The following is a 19,919-nucleotide window of genomic DNA, read 5'->3' on the forward strand; positions in this document are numbered from 1 at the left end:
TTGAGACTACTAAATCGTCACTTAAAAGCATGCCTCACGATGAGTCAAGTAAGAAATTTGACCGGATTGTGCAAATTGTATGAGTGCTTTGAATTGTCTAATATTTTATACAGAAAACATTTATTAATTTGACCTGACAATCTCCAGCAGTTTAATGAATAGTCTAATCCAATGTAGAAGATTTTCTCCTTTTGTCTCTCCATCTCAACCTGTCTCAGAGAGCTCATTGTCTCATTCTGCTCATAAGACCATACCATGGAGAATACTGCAGCATGAGTGATAGGCCTCTCCATCTTGTGTGACCGCAAAGATGAGTTACGCCATAAGTTTACACTACAGGCAAGTAAAATAGATTCATATGTTTGTTTAGATGATAGTGTTTTGAAGGTGAAAGTGTGTGAAGGGCAGTGGCGTTTGCAAAGGGACAAAGGCAAGCTGTATCCCAGGGTGAGCTATGGATTAAATGCAAGCAGGGGGCCTTGGGTCTGGGAATTGAAGCTCTCTGTCCTCATTGTGTGGTCATACCCATCCAGCCAGATGTAATTCAGTTTATTGAAGACTTCAAGGATACTCCCTTCCATCCACAGGTACACTCTTTCAGTTTAAATCCTCTTCAAAAGACCAAGAAGAGATTATAAGCATTGTAACGACTAGCTTTTTCTGAAGGCCTTACATACAAGAAGATTGATGTTATAAAACCTGCCAGATATGCAACTTGGTGACTGTGTGTTGCCATTTCTTGAAAAGTTCTTATGAAAACATAGTTCTTAGTTTGAACATGTGCTTTTCTTGGAATATCTCAGTATGAAGTAAATATCGTGATTAAAGTTGAATGTTGACATGTTGACAAATGGCTGGAGAAAAGCTTTGCGAGCCCATTGGCTTGTTTCAATTCATTTTTTAAATCTTATTGAAACTGGATGAAGATGCAGAGACATCAAATCAAACATCAAGTTGAACATTGGCTTCACAATTTGGATGTTTGTTTAACCGCTTAGCCAAATAAGTTATTATGCCAAAGTAATTACTTTTCATGACTTTTTATTCACCTCTGCTCAGTCTGATAAAAAATAAGATGTGAAAACAAGTTAATTCAGCCAAGACCATGTAGATAGGAGTATGGCTCCACCCACAGTGAATGTACAGTACTACATTTTTACAACCAGCAAGTTCACAGGACTATGAATTCAACTTGAGAGGTGGATATTTGTGTGTTGCTACTTGAAAGACAACATCAATGACTTCCTACGAACGAAAACAAGCACTTGGCCTGAAAATCAATTGGCATATCATCAAAGTTAGAACAGATGAAGAATGGAAACCAGCAGCAGAGATGATTGATTAAAAGGACTTATTGAACTCATTCATGGACATGTTAAATCTATTCCGTGGGTCAGTTATACTGGGATATACAGTACGTCGACATAGGCTACAACATCCATAAATAATAATACAAAATATTAAAATATAAATGAAACCAGGACTACAAAAGAACTGAAACAGGAATAACCAAGAATATAGAGACCATACATTAAATATGATTGAGCTTCATTTTTATGGAATGGTCAGCCTATCAATGTGAGAGATGCAGACTCGGTCTTGACCTTTAAGTCTTTACTGAAGACTCATCTCTTTAGTAGGTCCTACGATTGAGTGTAGTCTGGCCCAGGGGTGCGAAGTTTAACGGCAAGGCACTGGAGCAACGAACTGACCTTAGTGTCTCTGCCTGGCCGGCTCCCCTCTCTCCACTGGGATTCTCTGCCACTGACCCTATTACGGGGGCTGAGTCACTGGCTTATTAGTGCTCTTCCATTCAGTCCCTAGGAGGGATGAGTGGGTTGAGTCACAAACATGAACTTCCTGTCCGGTTTTGCGTCCCCTCTGGCTCGTGCGGTGGAGGAGATCTTTGTGGACTATACTCAGTCTTGTCTCAGGGTACTGAGTTGGTGGTCTGTTGATATCCCTCTAGTGGTGAGGGGGCTGTGCTTTGGCAAAGTGGGTGTGGTTATATCCTGCCTGGTTGGCCCTGTCCGGGGGTATCGTCGGACTGGGCCACAGTGTACCCTGAACCTAGGGTCAGTCTGTTATATCTGGTGTAATTCTCCTGTCTTATCTGGTGTCCTGTGTGAATTTAAGTATGCTCCCTTTAATTCTCTCTCTCTCTCCCTCCCCTCCCGGAGGATCTGAGCCCTCGGACCATGCCTCAGGACGACCTGGCCTGATGACTCCTGGCTGTCCCCAGTCCACCTGGTCGTGCTGCGGCTCCAGTTTCAACTGTTCTGCCGGCAGACATCCTGAAGAACAATCTGGCCTTAATGGCCATGTACCATCTCCACCCGGCACAGCCAGAAGAGGACTGGCCAGCCCTCAGAGGCTGGTTCCTCTCTACATTTCTTCCTAAGTTCCTGCCTTTCTAGGGAGTTTTTCCTAGCCACCGTGTTTCTACATTTGCATTGCTTGCTGTTTGGGGTTTGAAGCTGGGTTTCTGTACAGCACTTTGTAACATCTGCTGATGTAAAAATGGCTTTATAAATAAATTGTATTGATTGACTGATTGATTGAAAAAAGTAACTGGAAGTAATTGCAAAGCCATACTTTGAAAACGTATAAAAAAGTAATTGCTCTCAACTAGGATCTCGACTTATACTCTTCTAAGGAAAAGCCATTGCATTACTACCCTCTAGTGGCCCTTTCAATGCTCAGCAATGATGAGCTGCGCTCAGAAGGGAATATTCTGTAGCACGAAACAATCAATCAACAGCAATGTTTCAAAGTCTCACTGACTTTACAGTATATCGGATTGACTGACGGTCTATACACGAGAAGGGAAACATTTCAAGGATTGTCATATATTTTCTTTGCAGCTCAACAATGCATATCCTCACGTTTACCACACCTTCACTCTCAATCACACAACCACAAAGATACAGCATCTTCGGACTGACACTAGATGCTCTCACGTACCCAGACATGGTCTCAAAACATGTCCCAGAACACTAGTAAACATTATTGATCGTTTTCAAAGTGACTTTGGCTAATAGATCCCATTCTTGTTGGCATGAGTATTGTAGTAATTAGCCAATACTCTTGATCTGGCTTCGTTTGCACATAAACAGCAAGCTCTCATTAAGTCATTAAATCTTCACAATTAAACTTCAGAATTCCATTTTATCAGTAGGCTTTGAAAAGCAGTCACTGAATTATTAGAAATACAAGTAGACACATTTCTCAGTGTGAAAACTTGGCAGAGCCGAAAATGTAACTCCATTGCTTCATCTACAGAACAAACATTGAACACCACCCTCAACTGTAAGAGCAGAGATAACGATTTAATAACTTGGTGAGAACACAGTTAAAGGACAGAGAAAAGAAGACAGCAGCTGAGCTCCTTTTAGATTACTGACATAGCTGTGAGAGACCTGTCATTTCTCTCAGGTGTGCATTTTTCAGTGACTGAGATTTTAACTACTCTCTCCTGTGTAGATAGGAATCTGTGCAGAAGAGAATAGGGCATGAGCAATTTGATAGGACCCAGATCTGTGGATTGACCTCTCCCTTCCTTTCTCCATCATTAAAGAACATAATAGAGGCACTTCTGTATCTGAACAGCTTCATTAGAACACTCAAGTGCCTTTGCATTAGTGAACGTTTGAAGATATTGTTCTGTGATATGTTTGAATGTGAAATACAAATGAAATACATTAATAAAGTTTCTAATGCTGTATAGTGCCTACACACAATACCCAATAATGTCAAAATGGAATTATATATTTTTTAAATGTTTACAAATGAATTAAACATTAAAAGCTTATGTGTCTAGAGTCAATAAGTATTCACCCCATTTGTTATGGCAAGTCTAAAATCAGGAGTAAAAATGTGCTTAACTAGTCACATAATAAGTTGCATGGACTCAGTCTGTGTGCAATAATAGTTTTTAACATGATTTTTGAATGACGACCTCATCTCTTTACCCTACACATACAATTATTTTGTAAGGTCCCTCAGTCGAGTGGTGAATTTCAAGTGCAGATTCAACCACAAAGATCAGGGAGGTTTTCCAACGCCACGCAAAAAACGGCACCTATTGGTAGATGGGTAAAAAGAAGCAGACATTGAATATCCCTTTGAGCATGGTGCAGTTATTAATTACGCTTTGGATGGTGTATCAATACACCCAGTCACTTCAAATATACAGGCGTCCTTCCTAACTCAGTTGCCGGAGAAGAACGAAACTGCTCAGGGATTTCACCATGAGGCCAATGGTAACTTTAAAATAGTTACAGAGTTTAATGGCTGCGATAGGAGAAAACTGAGGATGGATCCATAACATTGTAGTTACTCCTCAATGCTAAACTAAATGACAAAATGGAAAGAAGGAAGGCTGTACAGATACAAATATTCCAAAACAGGCATCCTGAAGTAAAATTGCAAAAAATGTGATAAAGAAATCACTGAATACCACTCTTCATATTTTCAAGCATGGTGGTGTCTGCATCATGTTATGGGTATAGTTGTCATTGGCAAAGACTAGGGAGTTTTTGAAGGATCAAAATAAATGGAATAGATTTAAGCACAGAAAAATCCAAGAGGAAAACCTCAGTCAGTCTGCTTTCCAACAGACACTGGGAGACAAATTCACCTTTCAGCAGGACAATAACCTAAAAGACAAGGCCAAATACACACTGGAGTTGCATACCAAGACGATATTGAATGTCCCTGAGTTTTGTTTTAAAACATCTTGAAAATCTATGGCAAGACTTGAAAATGGCTGACTAGCAACAACCATCTTGACAGAGCTTGAATAATTTTTTAAAGAATAATGTGGAAATATCCTACAATCCAGGTGTGCAAAGCTCTTAAAAACTTACCCAGAAAAACTCACAGCTGTAATCACTGTTGTTGATTCTAACATCTATTGATGTTGATTCTAACATCTATTGACTCATAGGTGTGAATACCGAGTAGATGGGTGAGAAATATGTGCCTTCAGAAACTACTCATACCCCTTGACTTATTCTACATTTTATTGTGTTAAAGCCTTAATTCAAAATGGATTACATATATTTTTTTCTTACCATCTACACACAATACCCCATAATGACAAAGTACCACTCTTCATATGGTGGTGTCTGCATCATGTTATGGGTATGCTTGTCATCGGCAAGGACTAGGAGGTTTTGTTTTAAAATTCTTCAAGCTCTGTCAAGCTGATTGTTGATCAGTGTTAGACAGTTATTTTCAAGTCTTGCCATAGATTTTCAAGCTAATTTAAGTCAGAACCAACTAGGCCACTCAGGAACATTCAATGTCATCTTGGTAAGCAACTCCAGCATATATTTGGCCTTGTGTTTTAGGTTATTCAGCTGAAAGGTGAATTTGCGTCCCTGCTTTTCCTCTAGGACTTTGCCTATGCTCATAGCTGTATTACGTTTATTTTTATCCTACAAAACTCCCTAGTTTGTGCCGATGACAACCATACCCATATCATGATGCAGCCACTACCGTGCTTTAAAATATGAAGAGTGGTACTCAGTGATGTTGGATTAGCCTCAAACATAATGCTTTGTATTCAGGACAAAAAGTACATTTCTTTACCAAATTTCTTTGCAGTATTACTTAAGTGTCTTGTTGCAAACAGGATGCACGTTTTTTTATTTTTTTATTCTGTACAGTCTTCCTTCTTTTCACTCTGTCATTTAGGTCAGTATTGTGGAGTAACTACAATGTTGTTGATCCATCCTCAGTTTTCTCCTATCACAACCATTAAACTCTGTAACTGTTATAAAATCACCATTGGCGTCATGGTGAAATCCCTGAGCAGTTTCCTCCCTCTCCGGCAACTGAGTTAGAAAGGATCTTTGTAGTGATTGGGTGTAATGACACACCATCCAAAGCCTAATTAATAACTTGCTCAAAGGAATATTCAGTGTCTGCTTTTTTTATGCATCTACCAATTGGTGCCCTTCTTTGCGAGGCATTGAAAAACCTCCCTGGTCTTTGTGGTTGAATCTGTGTTTGAAAGTCATTACTCAATTGGAGGAACCTCACAGATAATTGTATGTCTGGGGTACAGAGATGGGGTAGTTATTCAAAAATTGTGTTAACCATTGTTATTAAACACTGAATGAGTCCATGCAACATATTATGCGATTTGTTAAGCACACTTTTACTGCTGAACGTATTTAGGCTTGCCATAACAAATGGGTTGAATACTTATTGACACTTATTGACATTTCAGCTTAATTTAAAAAAAAACGAATTTCTAAAATGTTCTACAAACAAAATTCCAAGTTGATACTATGGGGTATTGTGTATAGATCAGTGACAGAAAATCTCAATTGAATCAACTGTAAATGCTGGCTGTATCACAACAAAATGTGGAATAAGTCAAGTGGTTTGAATACTTTCTGAAGGCACTATTTGAAACAGTCTATGTCATTAGAGTGACTCTGAGCTGAGGGCTGTACTATACTCTATGACTCACTCATCTGATTGCTGCTGTGACCTTGCTGAGATCCCAAAACTGCTGCTTTTTGTGAAAGACTTTCCTCTGTGCATGTTTACCACACAATAACTTTTACAATAGCTCTACTTATATTATGTGATGATAACTAAACTTGATATTTCACATAGCACTGCATCCATAAATTATTAAAGGCCCAATGCAGCTATTTTTATTTCAATATCAAAACATTCCCCCCCCCCGAACATCGGCTCTGACATAAATCGGCCCTCGGCTGAATGTAGTTGCCTAACCCTGTCATATTGTGTGCCGCTATGTTGCATCATACTGTATTTTAAGCCATTCGTACGTGACATATAATACGTTAGTGTCCTAAATTGCAGCTGTGCAGTACATTGAGTACATTTGACCTTTCTTCATAAACTCTACTATGCCGCAGGCCAGGGTCAAGATTTGATGTGATTTTACCCCAACTGAGAACCCTGCTCTTGCATCAGTAGGCTACACAAGACTGTCTCCAGTGATCCCCTATAGCAGGGGTGTCAAACTCATTTCATGGAGGGCCTGGTGTCTGCAGGTTTTTGTTTTCCACTTTGAATTAAGCCCTAGACAACCAGGTGTGTGGTTCCTTACTAATTAGTTACCTTAATTCATCAATAAAGGAGGAGTGAAAACCTGTAGACACTTGGCTCTCCGTGGAATGAGTTTGACACCTGTGCCCTATAGGTTCTACTTGTGCAGATTCTGTCCTTAGGCATGCTGTGTCTGCACTAATCATCACCACTCTCTGGCTGTTACAGTGGTGGAGACAGTGGCTCACAAAGGAGATGTCAGGGCCACAGTAGCACTTTTGATGAGCACTACTGAAGTGGCTGCAAGATCAATCTCAAACCCAAAGAGCAAACAAACTTTAGTCTACAGCCATGAGATGTTGTGCATTTAGAATGCTCTGTGCCAAATAGGAGATCAAGGAGAAAGAAGACTACTGCGGGTGTACACAATGACCATGCTGCAGGCACTCACTGTGGACAATCCAATCTCCAACATAACGCATATGCTTGATCATTTCAACAGGTCAATATCTTATAGGACTACATAAGTCTTGTGTTGCAATCCTTCCAATCCCATCTCGTTAACTGAAGTCCGAGGCTAACCTTTCTTAAACAAGACAACAGGGTAAAAAAATAATTTGCATTCGTGGAGAACAGAATAGGGCCGAAATAGAAAGTTCTGATCAGGTAATTGTTAGCCTACTGTCCTTATGAACGAGTATTAATATATCTCTAAAAGTATGGTACATCTTTCAAATACAAACTCGTCTCATTCGTAATGTTCAAACATCCTATATTACTTCAATCACAATAGTAATTTCCATACTGTGTGAACGGGAAATTTTCCATAAAAGTAGAATACCCAAATCGCATGTTAGCCTACGGGCAAATGTGCACACCCTTTCAGCATACAAACATTGACATTTTGAGTAGAATGGTTTGATCCTTTTTGTGGTGTTCCAACAAAATACAAAGGATCTGGAATTCTAAGTGTTTCACTCTAGAATTTGCAGATGTTGAATATGATAATATCCACATGTTTTGTGGATATGATTAATATGCCTTAATCATTTGCTTTCAAATAAATTGCCATATTTTCTTTTGTACTCATGTTCTGTCTAATTGTGTGATACAGGGCTACTGTGGGGTTTAATCTAGGCTGTAGGACAGGGGCCTGTTAGATATGGGACTGTTCTGGCATTCAATTCCCAATCTTGACGGGGGTGCCCACAAGCTTTGGGGCCCCCAACCCCCCAAAATGAATTTGCTTTAAAACAACTAAATTTGCTCTCAGCCTCATGTCAAAATTAGCAGAATAAGCAGAAAGTTTGTTTACAGATTCTTGAAAATTGGGACAACCCTTCTCCAGCAGGGAAACGTTATTGTTATAGTAGAAAATTGTAATGAATACTCGGGGAGAAAAAGGTGTAGTCGAGCGCGGCAGGTGTTTATTACGCCTTCAGAGAAGGCAGGAATCATGGTCACAGGCAGGTAATGATTATACACAGGCAGGTGAATCAAAACTAGGACTGAAGGCTATAATTGGTTCTCACAAACGAACTACGAAAAGGCTTAGTGGAGTCAAAACAAACAATACCTCACAAAGGCACAAACAGAATGAACTGAACTAAATAAGGAGCTGATGAGACCAGGTGAGTAACTAACAATGAACAAAAATGAAAGTCAGGGCTACGTTCAAGAACACAAAGAAACAGGGCTACGAACACAACGAAACAGAACACAAGGTTGACTAAGAAAATAAATACAGAACCTTACACAAATGATTGATTTTGTTGTGTTATTTGAGCTTAAAATGTACATTTAGGAGAATTTGTTAAGGGAAAATATTTATTTTGGTATTTTCTAAATACTTTCAATATTATTCATGTTGGCTCTATGCCTGGAAATGCATTTGTTTGGCTCAAAGGATCCCAATTTCAAACTGTTCAAAATTCTAAAAACTGGCAATAATGATTATTAACTGGAAAATGATCTTATGTATATAGTTTCTTGCAATAGCCCCCTGTGACTTTAATATTTCTCTCAGAAATGTGATTTGGTCAGCGCCGTCAGATTTGTCTAAAATGAATCAGGAATGAGCAGGGTCAGCTATACTGTATCATAAGGACCCTTTATTCATTTCTTAATTACATGTAGTGCAACAAGACCACACATGGTCTGTAAAGTTCTTTACTTTTGATTGATTTAAACAAACAATGTTGGAATCACCATGGTCACAAAACTCCATCTGCCTGATAGAATATGAATTCGGTTCAAATACACTGAGTGTACAAAACATTAATAACACCTTCCTAATATTGAGTTGCACCCCCCTCTTTTGCCCTCAGAACAGCCTCAATTCGTCGGGACACGGACAAGGTGTTGAAGGCATTCCACAGGACTTCAGTGCACAACACAACAGCTATCTGTGACCAGGCAACAAAAAAAAGACTGTCAAAGTCAACATAGCTACTAGAAATAGCGCATTAGCAGCCTCCTGAGTGGCACAGCAGTCTAAGGCACTGCATTGCAGTACTTGAGGCGTCACTACAGACCCGGGTTTGATCCCAGGCTGTGTCATAACCGCCCGTGACTGGGAGTCGCATAGGGCGGCACACAATTAGCCCAGGGGAGGGTTTGGCCAGGGGGGGCTTTACTTGGCTCTAGCGACTCCTTGTGACAGGCTGGGTGCCTGCAGGCTGACTTCGGTTGTCAATTGAACGGTGTTTCCCCCGACACATTGGTGCAGCTGGGTTACAGGTTAAGCGGGCGGGTGTTAAAGATCGCGGTTTGGAGGGTCATATTTAGGAGGACGCATGACTCGACCTTCGCCCCTCCCGAGCCCGTTGGGGAGTTGCAGCAATGAGACAAGACCGTAATTGGATATGACTTTTTTTTTATTTTTAGAAAAAGAATTATGCGCTAGTAAAACTGCTACAGTCATGCAGTACAGTGTACAGTCAACAAGCAGTTTAGCAGTTACATCAGCGGACCCTGGTGGCAATAAATTAATAAAACCAAAAGCTTACCTTGACTTGGTAGCATTACAGTGTTGGATAGCCATAGCCAGCTAGCTAACATAATGTAGCATCCCTCTCTGTTTGAGCCGGGTGTTTGAGTAGGCTAAACTAGCTAGCTGCATTCGCTAGTTAAGTGAAAGTGAGAGAACAAATACAACAAAATCTCTCTCTCTCTTGCTTCTCCTTAATTTTTAAATAAATACATTTGTTCCAAACTGTTCAACTATCGTCTTTCTCTCTCTTTAAGTCAACTACTCGCCACATTTTATACACTGCAGTGCTAGCTAGATGAAGCTTATGTTTTCAGTACTAGATTAATTCTCTGATCCTTTGATTAGGTGGACAATGTGTCAGTTCATGATGCAATAGCTCTGATAGGTTGGAGATCTTCCTCCTGAAGTTGTCCTAATTACTGTGTAAGTATATGGAAGGTTGTGAGAACCATGAGCCTCCTAGGTTTTGTATTGAAGTCAATGTATCCAGAGGAGGACGGAAACTAGCTGTCCTTCTGCTACACAATGGTGTTACCCTATAGAGTGCTGTTGAGGCTACTATAGACCTTCATTGCAAAACAGTGTGTTTTAATCAATTATTTTGTGATGTGAATATATTTAGTATAGTTTTCATCTACCAATAGGTGACCTTTTATGTGAGGCAGTGTAAAACCTCCCTGGTCATTGTAGTTGAATCTGTGCTTGAAGTTCACTACTCGACTGAAGGACCTTACAGATAATTGTATGTGTATGGGGTACAGAGATGGGGTAATCATTCAAAAATCATGTTAGCCACTATTATTGCACATAGAGTGAGTCCAGCAACTTATTATGTGACTTGTGAAGCACATTTTTACTTGGCATTACAAAGGGGTTGACTCAAGTCATTTCAGATTACATTTTTTTATTGTGTAAAAAAGAAAAAACACAATTCCACTGTGACAATACCGGGTATTGTGTGTAGATCAGTGGCACAAAACATCAAATTAATTCATTTTAAATTCAGTGTGTAAGCCAACAAAATGTAGAAAAAGTCTGTGCCTGTCAAATAGTCTTACATCATTATCAACCTCAGTTCTTCTAACAAAACATTTTTTTCCTTCTATATATTTAACCTTTATTTAACTAGGCAAGTCAGTTAAGAACATTATTATTTACAATTACATTTATTCACGTTAGTAAGTAACAATATCTGATTTGTACGTGTTTGTCTGTCTGACTATGATCAAAGCTTCTGAATGTGGTATATCATTGCAAAGAGTTGGGGTATTTGTGTCCGACAATTCGTGAAAGTGGTCTGTTACTTTACATACGAAGCGTTTCATCAAGTCTACATCCGGGTTTTTTTCCTAGGCAATGGAGGCATATCACCTCCGTTCCTTAGGCAAAGGGAAATAAATTCGCCGCACCGTCACATAAAGTAGATCCTCTACTAAATGCGATTTCATCTGTATTTATACATAGCATCACAATATACTGAATCGATTTAATACTTTAATGATATTATTGAATCAATCAGAGCCATTGGTGACTTGTTTTGTGCTAAGTGCCCCTTAGTTTTCCCTGCCCCGTTCTCGCTCACTCTTCCTACGCGCATTGATGTGCAATGTGCTCAGGATAGGGGGGTGAATGAGATTGACGAAGAGTTCTTGTTCTGTATCTCAGTTTTTCTCTTTATACTCAAATTAAATAGTGGGAAAAATTATCGGGAAAATCACATCATATGCAATGGAGTGTATTTGGATATTAAGTGGATAAATACACGCTCTGGGCGTTTTTCGGTGAAGAAGTACTACGGTGTTTGTAAATATTTATTTAAATAATTTGTGTGAGAAGAGCAGGGTTGGCTGCTGCTCAAGTGAGTAAAAGAGGAGGGTAAGAACATCTCGGGATCTTTCTATTATTATAAGAACTTTCATTTCCATCTCCGCTACTCTCTTTTATCTGATTAATATTGTTGTTTTAGATCAAGTATATTCGCATTTTAGTCGAAGGAAAGCAGTCGCCGAGCAATCGTTTTGTTCATATATCCATATTCTAGGAGTTGGGTGATATTTTATAAGTGCCTTGCTATTGGAGGGTATTGAACGTAGTGCGTAAAGGGGCTGATTCTAACTTGCGCTAAGCTTTACGCCTCTGTTATACAATAAAAACAACGTTTGCAAAGAATTTCAAAGCACAATTCTAATGTATTTTATTGCGTGGTGAACTACCGGGCAGTCATCCATTTCAGGTGGATAATAAGATGTTAATAAGTCAATGTGTCTGCTTTTTAGTTGAGCGAATGCTTTGTTGCTTGCCCTCTGTTTCTTTTTTCGCGACGAGTAACACGTAATAGCGCCACAAAAGCTTTAGTGAATGCGATTGAGTAGGTTACCATTTCACGTAAAAGAAAAAAAACGTATCACATAAGTTCTTATATTTTATTCCAAAAGAGGATTGACATGTGCATCACCTGCTCTTGCGTAGTTCAATTTTTTGTTTCAAGTTTATACCATGTGATATTTAAGTTAATAGTGTAAAAGAACTAAGCGGATTCTCATTGGACAACCGACTTGCTATTTGGAGGAGTAACTCCAGCTCGTGAATGATCTTTAGCTAATTTAGTTATGCCTGCATCAAGTGGAACTCTATAGTTTTTCTCCTGGTGCCCCACATACTAGCCTACTCTGAGAAATAAGAATATTTACCTACTGAACAAGATATAACTAATTCGCAGGATTCGCTGTACAGTTATCCCCCCCCCAAATAAATGTGGCCTAGCTGGTGAAATAGTGGGGGTAGTTGTAGGCCCTATTCCAGTCGAACGGCTGAGATTGGAACGCTTGATATTGTATCAGTTTTTCTTAAACGATGCCTTTATTATTAGTTTATTTGAGTGACAGACAGGTGCAGTGATGTGTCCAGTAGTCCACTTTAGGAGTAGGACGTATACATTGACCCATCTGTAGCTTACATTTCTAGTTTTGCATGGCGTTCATGTTTGGCCCCACTTTACATCATGTAGTTAGACAGGTGCAGCGGAATTACAATGTAGGAACGCTACTCATTGTTGTACTCACTTACTGCACTGTTGGAGCTAGGAGCACAGGCATTTCGCTACACTCGCAATAACATCCGCTAAATATTTGTATGCAACCAATACAATTTGATTTGATTAAACCGTATGTAGGCCCAGCCTGGTCTCATAGACTAGACGTAACATAGTAAACGTAAACCTAGAAAGCCAAATTAGTATGATATGTTACGTTTGGTATTGTTACTAAAGACAGAAGGTTACTTAACCTGTCAAGGACTGGCGGAACTCCCGCAATAGCCAGTGAAAGTGCAGGGCGCCAAATTCAAAACAAAAAAATCTCATAATTAAAATTCCTCAAGCATACAAGTATTTTACACCATTTTAAAGATACAATTCTCGTTAATCCAGCCACAGTATCTGATTTCAAAAAGGATTTACAGCGAAAGCACCACAAACGATTATGTTTGGTCACCACCAAGCCACAGAAAAACACAGCCATTTTTCCAGCCAAAGAGAGGAGTCACAAAAAGCAGAAATAGAGATAAAATTAATCACTAACCTTTGATGATCTTCATCAAATGACACTCATAGGACTTCATGTTACACAATACATGTATGTTTTGTTTGATAAAGTTCATATTTATCTAAAAAAATAAATCTGAGTTTACATTGGCGCGTTACGTTAAGTAGCTCTAAAACATGCGGTGATTGTGCAGAGAGCCACATCAAATTACAGAAATACTCATAATTAACATTGATAAAGATACGACTATTATACATGGAACTTTAGATAAACTTCTCCTTAATGCAAACCGCTGTGTCAGATTTCAAAAAAACTTTACGGAGAAAGCAAACCATGCAATAATCTGAGTACAGCCTTTAGACAACAAAGCAGCCAAAAATATACTGGGTAGTCAATATTACTCAGAAATAGCATTTTAAATATTCACTTACCTTTGATGATCTTCATCAGAATACACACCCAGGAATCCCAGTTCCACCATAAATGTTTGATTTGTTCGATAATGTGTATCAGTTATGTCCAAATATCTTCTTTTGTTAGGGCGTTTGGTAAACAAATCCAAAAGCGTGTTCAGGTCGCGCCGAACGTCGGACGAAAAGTTTTAAAAAGTTCCGTTACAGCCCGTAGAAACATGCCAAACTAAGTATGGAATCAATCTGTAAGATGTAAAACTTCATTAATGTTCCAACTGGACAATTCCTATGTCTGTACAAATGAAGTGGAACGTAGCTACTTTTCACGTGAGTGCACCAGACTGAGGCTGTGGCACTCTGCTCTTATGAGCCCCTCCTTCATAGTAGAATCCTTAAAACAGTTTGTAAATACTGTTGACATCTAGTGGAAGCCTTGGGAAGTGAAACATAACTAATATCCCACTGTATCTTCTTTTTTCTTTTTTGAATTTTACCCCCTTTTTTCTCCCCAATTTCGTGGTATCCAATTGTTAGTAGCTACTATCTTGTCTCATCGCTACAACTCCCGTACGGGCTTGGGAGAGACGAAGGTCGAAAGTTATGTGTCCTCCGATACACAACCCAACCAAGCCGCACTGCTTCTTAACATAGCACGCATCCAACCCAACCAAGCCGCACTGCTTCTTAACATAGCGCGCATCCAACCCGGAAGCCAGCCGCACTGCGCCCAGCCCGCCACAGGAGTCGCTGGTGGGCGATGAGACAAGGATATCCCTACCGGCCAAACCCTCCCTAACACGGACGACGATAGGCCAATTGTGCGTCGTCCCATGGACCTCCCGATCGCGGCCGGTCACGACAGAGCCTGGGAGCGAACCCAGAGTCTCTGGTGGCTAACCGCTGCGCCACCCGGGAGACCCCCCACTGTATCTTCAATGGTGGCTGAGTTGAAAAACTACAAACCTCAGATTTCCCAGTTCCTGGTTGGATTTTTTATCAGGTTTCTGCCTGCCATATGAGTTCTGTTATACTCACAGACATCATTCAAACTGTTTTAGAAACGTCAGAGTGTTTTCTATCTAAATATACTAATTATATCCATATTCTAGCTTTTACAGCTGAGTAGCGGGCAGCTTAATTTGGGCATATTTTTCATCCAAGCTACCCAATACTGCCCCCTACCCCAAAGAAGTTAAGGCAAAAACAAAAGTAGGGTGCGTGTATAACGTGAACGTCTAGCATGTTCGAATCTCATCACGGACAACAATAGCATTTTAGCTAATTAGCACCCATCCAGTACCGGATCTGACCCCCTTTCCCTCCAGAACAGCCTACATTCTTCGGGGCATGGATTCTATGCTCAGAGATGCTGTGGTGTTCAAATGTTATTTGACGAACAGAACCGGAAATGAAAGCGATCAATACTGTTCCGGAACAGAACTGTTATTTTAAGAGCATTGTACCCGGTTAATTACATTATTTTACGTTCCTGACATTTTTTTTCCAGTCCCCCAAAAATCCAACAAAGTGCCAATGCAAAGCCTTCACTCTGTCACTCAGAAATGTTTTCCTGTGTCGGCCTGCCAGTTTGTGTGTAGGTGTAGGCTACCTGCCCATTCCCCTCTGAAGTATAGGTTACTAGCATACTGACAACGTTACAAGCGTGATTCCGATATTATGGAGAGATGTTTAATTAGAGAAGAATGGATTAACATTTTCAATGCTAGTTAAGGATACTATAGTTATCAGGTTTCACATTGGATTTAACTAACTTCAAAAAGGTAAGACGTGTTTTTCATTCTAGTGCTGTTCTGCACACACAAGCTTGTCGGCTAGCTACACTGGTCTGTCCGTAGTGACAGTTTGTGTTTGTCTTTCATTATGATTAATCCATGCTGTTAAGCAAAATAAAATTTAGCTCATAACGACTTTCCTATACAGATTAAATAATGATTCTGTTCAGAACGAAATTATTAGATTTTTAAGTTCCAACCCTCCCTCTCCACACCACTGCCACTCTGTTGTCATCCATGCATAGTCACAACTCTACCTACATGTACATACTACCTCAACTAAGCGGTGCTCCTGCACATTGACTCTATACTGGCACCCCCCTGTATATATTGTTATTTTTTTACTGCTGCTCTTTAATTACTTGTTACTTTTATCTCATATTCTTGTCCATATTTTTTTTGAAACTGCGCTGTTGGTTAGTGGTTCGTAAGTAAGCATTTCACTGTAAGGTCTACACCTGTTGTATTCGGCGCATGTGACTAATACAATTTTATTTGATTGTACGAGTTGCAATTTGTAACTTATTGTACGAATTGAAATTCGTAACATCATATGAAATGGATGATGGACATCCACAAATTAATACACACCATATGAAACGAAACATATCATACTAATTGGAGTGTTCTGGATTTACATTTACTATGTTACGTATACCCCTGAGTCCAGGTTGGTAGGCCTACAACTGTTATATAGTATTAACATTTAGTATGCTCATCATGAATAATTTCAAGGATTTCTGCAGAAAGTACAGGTTTTTAGAAAAAAAAGCCACTGTAACTGTTGATGATTTTTCATTGCAATGTCCTAACCCTTGCACTATAAATTGTGCCTACCATCAAAGAGTGGACCACGAACAAAACAAAAACAAAAACAACGGTGCAAATGCATTTAATGCATGACATTGTTATGTGCAAATATCACTTGTTTTTTATTATGTCTGTAGGCTATGGTTTTCAAGCAATGGCATTCCATGACAGCATGGTCTAATCATAATGAAAGACAAACACAAACACTGTGCATGCAAACTGTAACGTTTTTTTAAACATAATTTGAAGCTATACAGTATTGTTTACAAAGTTTTCTGTGATACCAAAAACAATGGACTAAGTGGTTTTTCGTTTTTTGGTTTTGATCATGTTTTAACATGTTATATTCTTCTAAATCAAGGGATACAGACTATTTCCCTAATTAATTAGAAATGACTGGAACTCTTACAGACTTTTAGTAACCTACAGTATGAAAAAGCAGTGTACTTCTCCTAGATCATTTGAATCGTAGATCAGCTTCCTGTACACTAAGGCTGTGAATTGCCAGGGACCTCCAGATATTATCTTAATGCTTAGGTCCCGATACGATATGTATTGCGATGCGACACTGCGATTCTATTGGCGTTTTGATGTTCCAAACATATTGCTCACTATTTGTCTGCTGCTGAGAGACGAGAGAGAACATGAGAAAACACGTTTTGTTCAGTCATGGAACTAAAAGTGCTGAAAATATGTTGATCACTATTTAAAAAGAAGATGGAGAACAATATATAGGATGAAAAATACCATAGTTTTTCCGCAGGTACACCCGGCTAGCGCTGGCTAACGCTACCTACAGTGCATTCGTTAAGTATTCAGACCGCATCACTTTTTCCACATTTTGTTACATTACATTACAGCCTTGTTCTTTTTCCTCAGTAATCTACACACAATACCGCATAATTACAGTGAAAACAGGTTCTTATTATTATTTACATAAGTATTCAGGCCGTTTGCTGAGACTCGAAATTGAGCTCGGGTGCGTCCTGTTTCCATTGATCATCCTTCAGATCTTTTTACAACATGATTGGAGTCCACCTGTGGTCAATTCCATTGATTGGACATTATTTGGAAATGCGCCCCCCTGTCTATATAAGGTCCCAACAGTTGACAGTGCATGTCAGAGCAAGAACCAAGCCATGAGGTGGATGGAATTGTCCGTAGAGCTTCGATACAGGATTTGGTCGAGGCAGAGATCAAAGGGAAAGGTACCAAAACAACTCAGAAGCATTGAAGGTCCCCAAGAACACAGTGGCCTCCATCAATCTTAAATGGAAAAAGTTTGGAACCACCAAGACTCTACCTACAGTTGGCCCGCCAGGCCAAACAGAGCAATTGGGGGAGAAGGGCCTTGGTCAGGGAGGTGACCAAGAACCCAATGGTCACTCTGACAGAGCTCCAGAGTTCCTCTGTGGCGATGGGAGAACAATCCAGAAGGACAACCATTTCTGCAGCACTCCACCAATCAGACGGTATCCACTCCTCAGTAAAATGCACATGACAGCCCGCTTGGACTTTGCCAAAAGGCACATAAAGACTCTTAGACCATGAGAAACTAGATTCTTTGCTCTGATGAAACCAAGATTGAACTCTTTGGCCTGAATGCCAAGCATCACGTCTGGAGGAAACCTGGCACCATCCCTTCAATGAAGCATGGGGGTGGCAGCATCATGCTGTGGGGATGTTTTTCAGCGGCAGCGACAGGGAGACTAGTCGGGATCGTGGGAACGATAAACAGAGCAAAGTACCGAGAGATCCTTGATGAAAACGTGCTCCAGAGCACTCAGGACCTCAGACTGGGGAGAAGGTTCACCTTCCAACGACCCTAAGCACACAGCCAAGACAACATAGAAGTGGCTTTGGGACAAGTCTCTGAGTGTTCTTGAGTGGCCCAGCCAGAGCCCAGACCCGATCAAACATCTCTGGAGAGACCTGAAAATAGCTGTGCAGCGACACTCCCCATCTAACCTGGCAGAGCTTGAGAGGATCTGCAGAGAAGAATGGGATAAACTCCCCAACTACAGGTGTGCCAAGCTTGTATCATCATACCCACTGAGTAAAGGGTCTGAATACTTATTTTATTTGTGATAAATTAGCATACATTTTTCAAAACCTGTTTTTGCTTTATCATTATGGGGTATTTTGTGTAGATTGATGAGGGGGGGAAACTATTTATTCCATTTCAGAATAAGGTCTGTAACGTAACAAAATGTCAAGGTGAAAAAGTCAAGTTCAAGGTCAAAGTCAAGGAAAAGGTCAAGGTGTCTGAATACTTTCCGAAGACACTGTATAGGTGCCCAAAATACCTACTGAACAAAATAAAACTAATTTGCAGGCTTAAGTATACAGTTATTTTCCCAAAATAAATGTGGCCAAGGGATAGGTAACTATCGATTTATTCCCCCATCACTAATGTACACCTGGACTGTTTTTTACCTATATACTCTTTCCCCTGAAGTTGGCATGTTCTCAAGGATAGTGAGGGAAGGATATGAGGAGAGCAGGAGACAGAGAGAGAGTGAAAAATGGGAGAGGGAGGAAGCCAGTCCACTCAGCCAGGTGGTGAGTCCATGTAATGGCTCCAATGTTATTATTGTTCTCTTGGCACAAGGCCCTGGCCGGAAATCAATCCGCCGGCTGGGAGGCTGTAACACTGCTGCGATTTGACTCGCTCTCTTTCCCAGTTTTCACTCTCTATGAGTTGCTTACACACAGTGTACAAAACTAGCAGGATGTTAGTTTGCACATTCATCTCTTTATTTTCTTTGTGTAACACTTTTGCTACCGTCCCATTCCTCGCCCCTACCTGGGCTCAAACCAGGGACCCTCTGTACACATCAACAACTGCCTCCCACAAAGCATCATTACCTATTGCTCAACAAAAGCCGCGGCCCATGCAGAGCAAGGGAAACAACTACTTCAAGGTCTCAGAGCAAGCGACGTCACCGATTGAAAAGCTATTAGCGCGCACCCCGCTAACGAGCTAGCCATTTCACACCGGTGACATTAGCATTATAGTTCACTATCAGAAATCAGCAGGTTACTTTTAAATAAGTTGTACAGAATAGCAGAATCTGTATTTAAATGCCAATGATTATCAAACTGTCTTCCAAAAAAAATACTGCATTTGTTTTAGACCACACAATTGTCTAATGTACTATTAATACTTTAAAGGCCCAACCAGGCCTAGAGAAGAGAGGGTAGTCCATACTATCCAAAACATAGTAGAGTGAGATGATGTAAAACAAAAACCAGAAAAAAACAATTCCAAAACATTATGCGGAATCTTCTCTGGCATATCACAATCTAACGACTTAGTGGAGTAGCCTTGGGC

At 40.0% G+C, this 19,919-nt stretch overlaps 1 protein-coding gene across 6 annotated transcripts in view; it reads left to right on the plus strand.

The window, feature by feature from the left end:
• Positions 1-11,642: 11,642 nt before the first annotated feature.
• LOC112264173 (PHD finger protein 21A) overlaps positions 11,643-19,919 on the plus strand; it is a 49,999-nt gene continuing 41,722 nt past the window's right edge. For 5 of the 6 annotated variants that reach the window (XM_042330830.1, XM_042330825.1, XM_042330829.1 and 2 more), the window contains exon 1: positions 11,643-11,902. The gene's annotated coding sequence lies outside the window, so the exon portion shown is untranslated. The remainder of the gene's footprint in view (positions 11,903-19,919) is intronic. The other variant, XM_042330826.1, reaches the window with a different exon arrangement.

Source organism: Oncorhynchus tshawytscha, linkage group LG12, assembly GCF_018296145.1.
Source record: "Oncorhynchus tshawytscha isolate Ot180627B linkage group LG12, Otsh_v2.0, whole genome shotgun sequence".
Lineage (NCBI taxonomy): Eukaryota > Metazoa > Chordata > Actinopteri > Salmoniformes > Salmonidae > Oncorhynchus > Oncorhynchus tshawytscha.